This window comes from Schistocerca americana, chromosome 3 (genome assembly GCF_021461395.2).
Source record: "Schistocerca americana isolate TAMUIC-IGC-003095 chromosome 3, iqSchAmer2.1, whole genome shotgun sequence".
Lineage (NCBI taxonomy): Eukaryota > Metazoa > Arthropoda > Insecta > Orthoptera > Acrididae > Schistocerca > Schistocerca americana.
In genome coordinates, this window is record NC_060121.1 from 335588167 (window position 1) to 335599353 (window position 11187).

An 11187-nucleotide genomic window follows, 5' to 3' on the forward strand; every position below is an offset into this window, starting at 1 on the left:
TTGAGTGGTGCCCAGATGGGGGTGGAAGTGGTGGCAGCTCAGGGTGGTGACAGTGGGGACAGGGGCGGAGGGCCTTTCCATCCCTCAATTTGTTTAAATTGTTTCTAATGCACAGTATACAGTTTAACTTAGTAGAGGGAGAGGCTCACATTTCACTGTATGAACTGTATGACATATACGCTGGCCACACTGAAATTGTCACGTCAGAGGAGAGGCTAATTACAATAGAGAGGGTAGAATTACACACGTACTTAGGAGAAAAAGTTACCCCAGCCAGACATCTAGATTTCCAACTTGACAATGCACCATCTTCTATTCTGTACTTTACAGTAACAGACTCACTTCCATAGTAAATGTCTTGTGACTAGGGCCTCCTGTCAGGTAGACTGTTCGCTGGGCGCTTTGACGCCACTTCAGTGACTTGCGCGTCGATGGGGATGAAATGATGATGATTAGGGAAACACAACACCCAGTCTCTGAATGGAGAAAATCTTTGCCCCAGCCGAGAATTGAACCTGGGCCCTTAGGATTGACATTCTGTCGCGCTGACCACTCAGCTACTGGAGGCGGACACTTCCAAATCGTCCATCTTGTATTCCATTATGCATTGTGCTAATTTACCAGCCACCATGTGAGATGTATGGCTATGTGAAATAGCTGCCATCCATGCCACATATGAACCTTCTGTGATGAGTTTTACAAGCATAGTACCTGAACCCATTCCACAGCCCATGCCAAGTGTTCTCCATCAAGAAAATGAATGTGCACTACTTAATTTTTCTTCAGTTTCTAAGCAGAATGTATATTGGGCATTAATTCTTCATTCTTGCGGCCTCTCCTTGTGTTTAGAATGCAAGTGGGCCCAGGGTATGCAGTGACCATACACAATAGCTTTGATGTAAAAAAAAAAAAAGAAACTTGTGAGAGAGGTTTGTCATGTTGCAAGCACATGCACATAGTTTAAATTTCCTGCCAAAATCCGGATTTCCATCCAACTGAGCCCCTATAAATAACATATTATGTCCGATGTGACAGGCAAATTGAATATTTTCTAAATAAAGAATATATTATTACTACTACTATTATTATTGTTGTTGTTATTATTATTATGTTCTCTGAAATTTAATTAATAATAAAATTTATTGGGGAAATTTGAATTTAGTGTGAAAATTTAAATTTACTTCTAAAATTTGAATTTCCTGTCGGTGAAGGGAGGAAGGAGGAGCTGGGGAGGACTTGGAATTTCCCAGGAGGAGATTAATTGACCAATTTAAATAATTAGTCAATTAATTCGATATCAAAATTGCACGAGCTTTCGCTTTGTCCCACTACTGCAGTGTACCATCCCTGAAATCCCAGGCTTTATCATATAAGAGTATGTGGTCCAGTAGCATCAAAGACATGCTTGCTTCTCTTCTAGATCGTAACTCTTTATCAAATCTTAATTGGCTGGTATTAATTACTTGATCTAGTGACAGACCACTTCCAAACTTCGTGATTTATTTTGTGAGATGCAATCTTATTTTTACATTTAAATTTCTTTGCCCATGGGTTGGAAACTTTGAACTGCAGTGAATTGTGAAGATCAGTTCTCTTCTTTATTTTTTGTGCCACTGTCGCCATGTAATGAAAGGCATCAATTGCTAAGAACTGTGACCTCTCTCACAGGAAACCATGAATCCAGTCATGTAACTGCAACGATATTCCATACGCTTGCAATTTCATTACAAGCCTTTTGGAAATCTAGAAATATAGAATCAATTTGAAATCCCTTGTCAATAGCACTGAGCACTTCGTGTGAGTAAAGAACTAGTGGTGTTTTCTAACGCTGGATTGACTGTGTGTCAACTGACTGTCCTCTACGAGGTAATTCAAAATTTTCAAACGCAATATACTGTATGTTCCAAAATCCTGCTGCATATCCGCTTTAATGATAAGACCTATAATTTTGTGGATCACTGCTACTAACTTTATTGAATATTGGTTTGGCCTGTGGGACTATCCAGTCTTTGGGTATGGATCTTTCACCAGGTGAACGGTTGTATATGATTGTTTAGTATGGAGCTATTGCTATTGCATCAGCATACTCTGAAAGGAACCTAGTTGGTATACAGTCTGAACCAGAAGACTTGCTTTTATTGAGTGATTTAAGGGTACAGTGTACTTTTCCAGTTCAATATTATGTAAAAATCAATACCTATTACTTTCAGGCACCGTTTATAATGTATATGTTTTACACATTTTTTGTTGGTATCAGGTCATGCAGCACACTTTCTAAGCAAATAATTTTGAACCTGCTTAGTACTATTTAAAAAATTCCAAAGATATTGATGCATTTTTTCCAAAATGCTTCCTCAAATTGAGGTACCATTTAATCTAATGTTATACATTTAAAAGAGACCAAATTTTTACCAGATATGCATGACATGATGGCTGAGGTACTAGACCTATTTAATTCCACCTATTATGTATATTACAAGGATAAAAAATATCACATCTTACATTTTAATGATTATAATTTTTTCCTAATAAAAAAGTAATTTTTTTCTATAATTGAGTTGATTCTGCAACAAAGCTTAGGCCTACTACATAAGTATGGACTATTGCAAGTTGCAGAAAAAAAATTAGAGTAATACTTTATAAACCTTAAGAAATATCTGTACCTGAACTGTGAAAAATACAACTTGTGAGAAATTGCGAATGAAGATATGAGTCCAATCAAACTGTGCCCCAGAACATTCCTGAAGCATAGACTTCATCCTACAGCATTTCTTCATCTTCAAGCTTCCTCTTGGCGTTCCTTTTAACACTTATTGCTTCTTTGGTTAACTTGAAGAGCGAATCTTTTAGATTCATTCACCCATTGTCTGTCACACCAAGTAGTTGATCTTCCATATCAGTGCCACATTTTATGCCTAAATTTCTTGGGACTTCCAACATTCCTATCACTCCATCATTGAAACATATCACTGCATCTATTAGACCAACTTTTGATTTATTTAGTCCTACAAAAACATTCTTCGGTAATCTTTCCCATATGGAATGCTTGAAACTTAGTTTTGTATTCTGAGTGCACCCATGAAGACATTTACTAAGCAAAACAGGGTCACTCAGGTCTCTAAAAATTGGTTTTATTTCATTCATAAGAGGCTCAGTAAGAGAATGCTTATGATGGTATATTTGACCATTTTCTTTCGGTTTTTGGTAACCACACCAAGAATCTGCTCCTTTAGGGTAAAGACCATGAACAGGTTGGTCATCTGTGGACACCTTATGAAAGTAGGTAGCCCATACAGGTTTTCTCATTGCTTTTTCAGAGGTGTAGTTCATCAAATGGCGAGTCCATAATAACTCTGAAGAAGGTCTATTTCAGTTTTTGTCAATTTGCCTCGACCAGACGGCGATTTTCCACCAGATAGCAACTTTCCTTTCATTTCTCTTCGTAGCTTCCTCAATCTAGCACCCATATTCTTTTCCACATGTCCACAACACTCCAGTTTTGTCACCAAGATATCACCATAATATCACCTCATTAATTTTATTCAAAGCTTTAGAGTCCCCATCGCGTAGGTACTTCGTATATAACTTTATAAACGGGCACCGACCTCTGAAATATTTGTAGAGCTACATCACACTCCATACCTCCACTGCATCCATCATAATTCTTAGAACACCAAGGTTCATTGTTACCATTACAGGCGTGGCAGTACTTAGATAAGCACTCAACATCAACAACTTTTCAATTCTCCAGAGAAGTACCACTTCTCATTCCTTGAATTGTGTCCTCGATATTATCATGTCCCATCAAGTGCAACAGAAATGTCCCTAGTTCCACTAATATTTACAGTTTCTTCTACTGCAAGTTTCATAGATGTTTTAGACACAACCGTCAAGGCACCTAAAAGTGTTTTTATGTACATACTTGCTGAACATACTGGGAGGAGGAGGCAGGTCCATCAAACCACAAAACGTTTGAGCAGCCATTTTACCTTTTGCTATTGCACTCATTGCATACACTAACTTCAAATGGAATACATGGAATTTATGGAAAAACCCTGGAGATACTAGAAGGTACCAGTTAGATTATATAATGGTAAGACAGAGATTCAGGAACCAGGTTTTAAATTGTGAGACATTTCCAGGGGCAGATGTGGACTCTGATCACAATCTATTGATTATGAACTGTAGATTAAAACGGAAGAAACTGCAAAAAAGGTGGGAATTTGAGGAGATGGGACCTGGATAAACTGAAAGAACCAGAGCTTGTAGAGAGCTTCAGGGAGAGTATTAGGGAACGATTGACAAGAATGAGGGAAAGAAATACAATAGAAGAAGAATGGGTAGCTTTGAGAGACGAAATAGTGAAGGTAGCAGAGCATCAAGTAGGTACAAAGACTTCAAGAAGAATATAATAATTCCAATCCCAAAGAAAGCAGGTGCTGACAGATGTGAAAATTACCGAACTATCAATTTAATAAGCCACGGCTGCAAAATACTAACACGAATTCTTTACAGACGAATGGAAAAACTGGTAGAAGCCGACTCGAGGAAGATCAGTTTGGATTCCGTAGAAATGTTGGAACACGTGAGGCAATACTGACCCTACGACTTATCTTAGGAAATAGATTAAGGAAAGGCAAACGTACGTTTCTAGCATTTGTAGACTTAGAGAAAGCTTTTGACAATGTTGACTGGAATACTCTCTTTCATATTCTGAAGGTGGCAGGGTAAAATAAAGGGAGCGAAAGGCTATTTACAATTTGTACAGAAACCAGATGGCAGTTATAAGAATCAGGGGGCATGAAAGGGAAGCAGTGGTTGGGAAGGGAGTGAGACAGCCTATCCCCGATGTTATTCAATCTGTATATTGAGCAAGCAGTAAAGGAAAAAAAGAAAAATTTGGAGTTGGGATTAAAATCCATGGAAAAGAAATAAAAACTTCGAGGTTCGCCGATGACATTGTTATTCTGTTAGAGACAGCGAAGGACCTGGAAGAGCAGCTGAATGGAATGGACCGTATCTTGAAAGGAGGATATAAGATGAACATCAACGAAAGCAAAACGAGAATAATGAAATGTAAACGTATTAAACCGGGTGATGCTTCAGGTATTAGATTAGGAAATGAGGCGTTTAAAGTAGTCAATGAGTTTTGCTATTTGAGGAGCAAAATAACTAATGATGGTCGAAGTAGAGAGGATATAAAATGTAGACTGGCATTGACAAGGAAAGCGTTTCTGAAGAAGAGAATTTTGTTAACGTCGAGTATAGATTTAAGTGTCATGAAGTATTTTCTGAAAGTATTTGCATGGAGTGTAGCCATGTATGGAAGTGAAACGTCGATGATAAATAATTTGGACAAGAAGAGAATAGAAGCTTTCGAAATGTGGTGCTACAGAAGAATGCTGTAGGTTAGAGGGGTAGATCACATAACTAATGAGAAGGTATTGAATGGAATTGGGGAGAAGAGGAGTTTGTGGAACGACTTGACTAGAAGAAGGGATCGGTTGGTAGGCATATTCTGTGGCATCAAGGGATCACCAATTTAGTATTGGAGAGCAGCGTGGAGGGTAAAAACCGTGGAGGGAGACCAAGAGAGGAATACGCTTAACAGATTCAGAAGGATGTAGGTTGCAGTAGGTACTGGGAGATGAAGAACATTGCACAGGATAGAGTAGCATGGAGAGCTGCATCAAACCAGTCTCTGGATTGAAGAACACAATAACAACAACTTCAAATTCACATCATATGAATTATGCACAATGTTCGAAGTCATTTTCGAGGTAGTTTTATCGCAAGATCTACACAGAATAACTAATTTTGACTTTAAAGTCTTCCTGATACTTTGTTTTTCAGTTACTTCCAGACAGCCTACACCATCACACTGTTTACATTTCGCCACTTCCTTTAGCAAAGAAGATAAGATACCCACATTAGCGACTTACAGATCAACTGCAAACAGCTTCATTGTTAACACAAAAATTTGAATCACCAGAAGGTGTGCCATGTGGGAGTTTCTTCCCTAAAGAACTGATACATAGGTTACTTTCTACAGTGTGGCTTGCATTGTTTGTGAACTGGTTACCATGGAATTTCCTTCCATTGAATTTCTTGATCCGTGGCAGAGTTCGTATTTATTGCACACGAAAGGATGTGTACTTCCACAAATACATGTAGCACTTGGGCAACAAACATTCAGCAACATGTGAACAAACTGCTTCAGAGAAACAAAAGTAAATACTAGCAAAGATAATCGTTTACAGACACTAGAAACCTACACTGTTGCCAATATATACAATGTGTCATACGTATAATCGCTTAAAGCAGAACGTTCACAGTTCTTTTCGAAATAATACTGGTTTCTGTAACAGGAATAAAGCGAGCGTGGTGGCATAAATGACCATAAATTTAAAATTAGGCATATATAGGTAATTTTTCATTTGAAACACTATATTGTGTATATCAATGTAATCAGGAAAGAGTATAGAATCTAATAAAGTCATAAAAATTTCGATTTTTCCACCATTTGTAAGTACCCTGTATCACTAAGTTAATTCACTACTCCGAGGATACTTACCTCTACGTTACTCATGTTGGCAGATCTTCTTGATTCTAATTCTGAACTATTTACTTCGTCTGTTTTGGTGACGGAATTTCGAAAGTCTGTATTTAGTAACTCTGCTTTGGCAGCAATGTCGTCGATAGTATTTCCATTGCTATCGCGGAGAGGAGGCATTGACTGTGTCTAGCCGCTAACATACTTTTCATACGACGAGAATCTCTTTGGATTTTCTGCCAGGTTTAGAGACACAGTTTCGTTGTGGGAACTATTGCAAGCATCTGGCGTTGATGTCAGCAATAAATTACGAGCTTCTGTAAAAGATCGCCAATCTTGGAGATTTCGCGTTCGTTTGAATTTGGCACTTTTTTTCGTTGTTTTGCAACAGTGTTCTGAACCGTTTTGTGTACCAAAGGGGATCAGCTCCGTCGTTTGTTAATTTATTTGGTATAAATCTTTCAACTGCTGTTGATACTACTTCTCTGAATTCAAGCCATATGTGATCTACACTTGCATTGTTAGTTTGGAAGGAGTGGAGACTGTCTCTCAGGAAGGTGTCAAGTGAACGTTTATCCGCTTTCTTTAATAAGTATATTTTTCGTTTATTTTTGGAGGATTTGAGGGTTACAATATTCAGTCTCACTAAGACAACCCAATGTTCACTAATCCCTGTCCGTGTTTTGATGCTCTTTATTGACTCACGACTATTTGATGCTAAGAGGTCAAGGGTGTTTTCACAACCGTTTACTATTCGCGTGGGATCATGAACTAACTGCTCGAACGAATTTTCAGAGAATGCGTTTAGCACAATTACGGATGATGATTTGTGCGTACCTCCAGTTTTAAACATGTATTTTCGCAAATATGTCGCTTGTAAATTAAAGTCACCACCAACTATAATTATATGAGTCCGGCAAATGTTTGAAATTAAACTTAAATTTTCCTTTCAGCAAATGTATCATTTGAGTTGGGTGGTCGGTAAAAGGATCAAGTTATTATTTTTTCCGGTTGTCAAGAATGACCTCTGCCCATACTAACACAAAGGCATTATCTGCTTCAGTTTCGCTAAAGGATAAATTACCTCTAACAGTAACGAACACACAACTGCCAACTGTGCTTAGCTTATTCTTTCGGAACACTGTTATGTTCTTCGCGAAAATTTCGGCTGAACTTATATCAGGCTTTAGCCAGATCTCGGTGGCTATAGCTATCTGAGCATTAGTGCTTTCTATTAGCGCTTGGAGCTCTGGTACTTTCCCTACAAAGCTACGACAATTTAGAACTGTTATGCTGATAGTTCCTGTTTCTACGTTATTCCTATGTTCGAGCTGCTCCCTTTGAGACAGATTCTCTTCTTGCATTGGCTTAACACGCTCTAACCTAAAAAATCGCACTTTATACGCCACACTGTCCCTGCTACCGGTGTAGCCGCCTCCTGTATGTAGTGGACTCCTCAACTACTCAGTGAAACCCAAAACCCTATCACCCTAAGGCGCAATTGAAGGAATCTGCAGCCTGCACGGTCGCAGAACCTCTAAGCCTCTGATTCAGACCCTCCACTCGGCTCTGTACCAAAGGTCGGCAATCAGTCCTTTCGTCTATGCTGCTAATGGTGAGCTCTGCTTTCATCTCGCAAACAAAGCTGTCAGCCTTTAGGACTGACCTGCACGATCGCCTAATGTGACGCCACTGGACGTTTTTCTCTCCAGTAAACTCAAAGATGAAGTCTATGACTAAGTCCGACGACCCAAGAAAACATAAAGCAACGCTTTGATGCAGCATGTGCAATGATATCGGAGGAATCTCTTCAGACTTTCCAGAAGTCCTTACACCTGAAAACGTGTATTGTGATAGACGGTGCGCATTTCAGACACTTCACGATGTAACTAGAAGTTAAGGAAGTTTTTATGACCATATACTTCTGTGCCTTTATTTTTCTTGCTGTCTTGATTTTGCGGTGTAGATGTATACTCTGACTTTAAATCCGTGTTGTGAAATTATTATTTAACATTCTATATACTTTAATTCAGTTTTTGCAAGCCTATTCTATTTTTACGTGCGGCATACAATGAAGGCTCTGGTAGAAGCAAGAGCAAAACTATTACAACCCTTACTGGCAAATCATCATTCGATGTCTAGAGCGATTAGTGTTAGTTATAAATTAACCTGTTGTCCATATTGTAAGTAGGCTCTCTCAGTTGCGTCAAACTGGAGAGCCCTTTCAGCCTGCGAGAAAGTTCAATATTAGACGAACTTTCGCATAAGACAGGTTCCAATGGTTCAAATGCTCTGGGCACTGTGAGACTTAACATCTGAGGTCATCAATCCCTAGACTTTGAACTACTTAAACCTAACTAACCTAATGACATCACACACATCCATGCTCGAGCCAGGATTCGAACCTGCGACCGTAGCAGCAGCGCGGTTCCGGACTGAAGCACCTAGAACCGCTCGGCCACAACGGCCGGCTCGTAAGACAGGAAATGGCTTCTTGTTGAAAAACAGATAACGCTAAGTTATAAATGCTTAATCGTATCTTGAAGGGAAAAAGACCGTTGAATTCACCTCTCTTAGAAAAGTGACAATATCAGCAGAAATTGCAGGAGTTCAGTTTGAAGCAGCGAAGTTCATATCGATAGCTCTGTAATAATTCACAATGAAAAGAGATTATGCATCATGTTGAGAGGATTTTACCACAGTTCTTTTGTGTGGAACCAGAATTACAATGTCCTAAACTTTCAGGAAATATCTAATTTAAACAGCCTAGCTGAATCACTCTGTTTGTTATCTTACTGAACACTATCGCTCTAACTGCAACAGCAGCCAGATTTTCACCAAAGTCACCTTTTCAAAAGTTTGTGCATAGTTCTAAAAAGTATGTTGGAACTAAATCAAAGAGCATAATGATGTATGTTTCTCTCTAATAAAATAAACTTTTTCGCTATCTTGACTTTGTAATATGATCACGTCAAGTACCATCAGTGAATTTTATTGCCATTTATCCCAATGTTCCACGTCGCCAATGTTACTAATAAGTGAGCTAATGAGTCTTGTGTTGCGCCTTCAATTTTGTTGTATTTTTGATATATTCTTGGCACAATTACTGAGCTAAGCTTTTGCTGTAAATGAATTCGTGATTTAGTTGTTCATTTGGAACAAGTCTTGAACCTAAAAGACGGTTACCAATCATTAATGTTGTTTCTCCCACACTTAGCTCTATTTACGCACAATAAGTTGTGTTTCGCGGGTCGTTAGGATGCTTTCTTTTTGTCATCTTCTAGGGAAGTGGTAATCTTAGTTCTCAAATAGTCTTCATTTAAGTACTAATAAATGAGAAAAATTCAGTATTTCTCAGTAAAATATTAAGAAACCCTATTAAGGACTAAATACTTATTACCATTCCATCTGCATATGGAGCGTGCAAAGAATGATTGCTTAAGTGCACCTGTGCATGCTGCTAGCATTCTAATCTTGTCTTTCTGGTCCCTACAGGAGCAAAATGCAAGGAACTTTAGTATACTTCTGGATTCTTCACTGGGATTATTGATAATTTGGAAATAGCATTTTGCAGTACAGTTAATGTCTATATACAGGTGTCTGCCGGTTCATGTTTTTTAGCATTTATTTGATATCCTCACCTTAGTCAAAGAAACTGGTCATTCGTTTTGGCCTACTTTGATATCCCTGTTAGGCCTGTTTGATATGTGTACCACACACTCGAATGCTATTCTAGGATGAGTCAAAAAATGTTTTGTAAACAACCTTCTTTGTAGACACACTGCATTTTTCCCAATATTCTAACAATGAAGGAAAATCTTCCACATGCTTTACCTCCTATGTAACTAATGTGATCATTTCATATCCCCACATATCAAATTCCTCCTGTTCTCCCTTATTAACACTTTTGAAAGTAAAACACAATATCCAGTTTTTCTCCTGTCATCACAATCAGGAAGGAGATGACAATGAATTCTTCATACTTAGTTTGAATGCATTAACCGAATTGCAGCATTAACTTTCACTTTTGTTATTTATAATCAAAATGGAAATATGAAATTCACCTTCAAGCCGTAAAAGATATATAGAGAACTGTGGAATTTCAGAAATACTTGTACAAAAAAACAACAATGTTATGACATTTTAGTTTGACTTGTAACTTTACCTTAGAATGATCCTTGTAGTTACGCAGATTACCTCTACCAAGTGCATTCAGACATACAAACTTACAATATGGAAATGATGTGGCCGAGTGAGGAGTGACTGGTCATATACAGGCATATAAATATTAAATTTTTATTAGAAATTACTGAAGTTCTATATTTACTAATTAAGCATAAAATTTTATCCAGAATCTATCTTACTGGTCAAAAAGCAATGCAGTCTTTATGTTTGTGTTATAATCATAATACAACTTTTGGTTGATTTGGCAAGTTTGACTGTGATCTAGGTATTTGAATTATTTCTTTTAGTTGATTAAGAACTCCACAGACGACTATTGATCTTAATCCTTTTATGATGCTGCCAAACCAGCACAATAAACTACAGTATTACTGCCTTGCTGTAGACAACTAACACCGCTGATAGAGAAGAATATGTCATAACATTAGTGATGATAAAAATAGGCACACAAA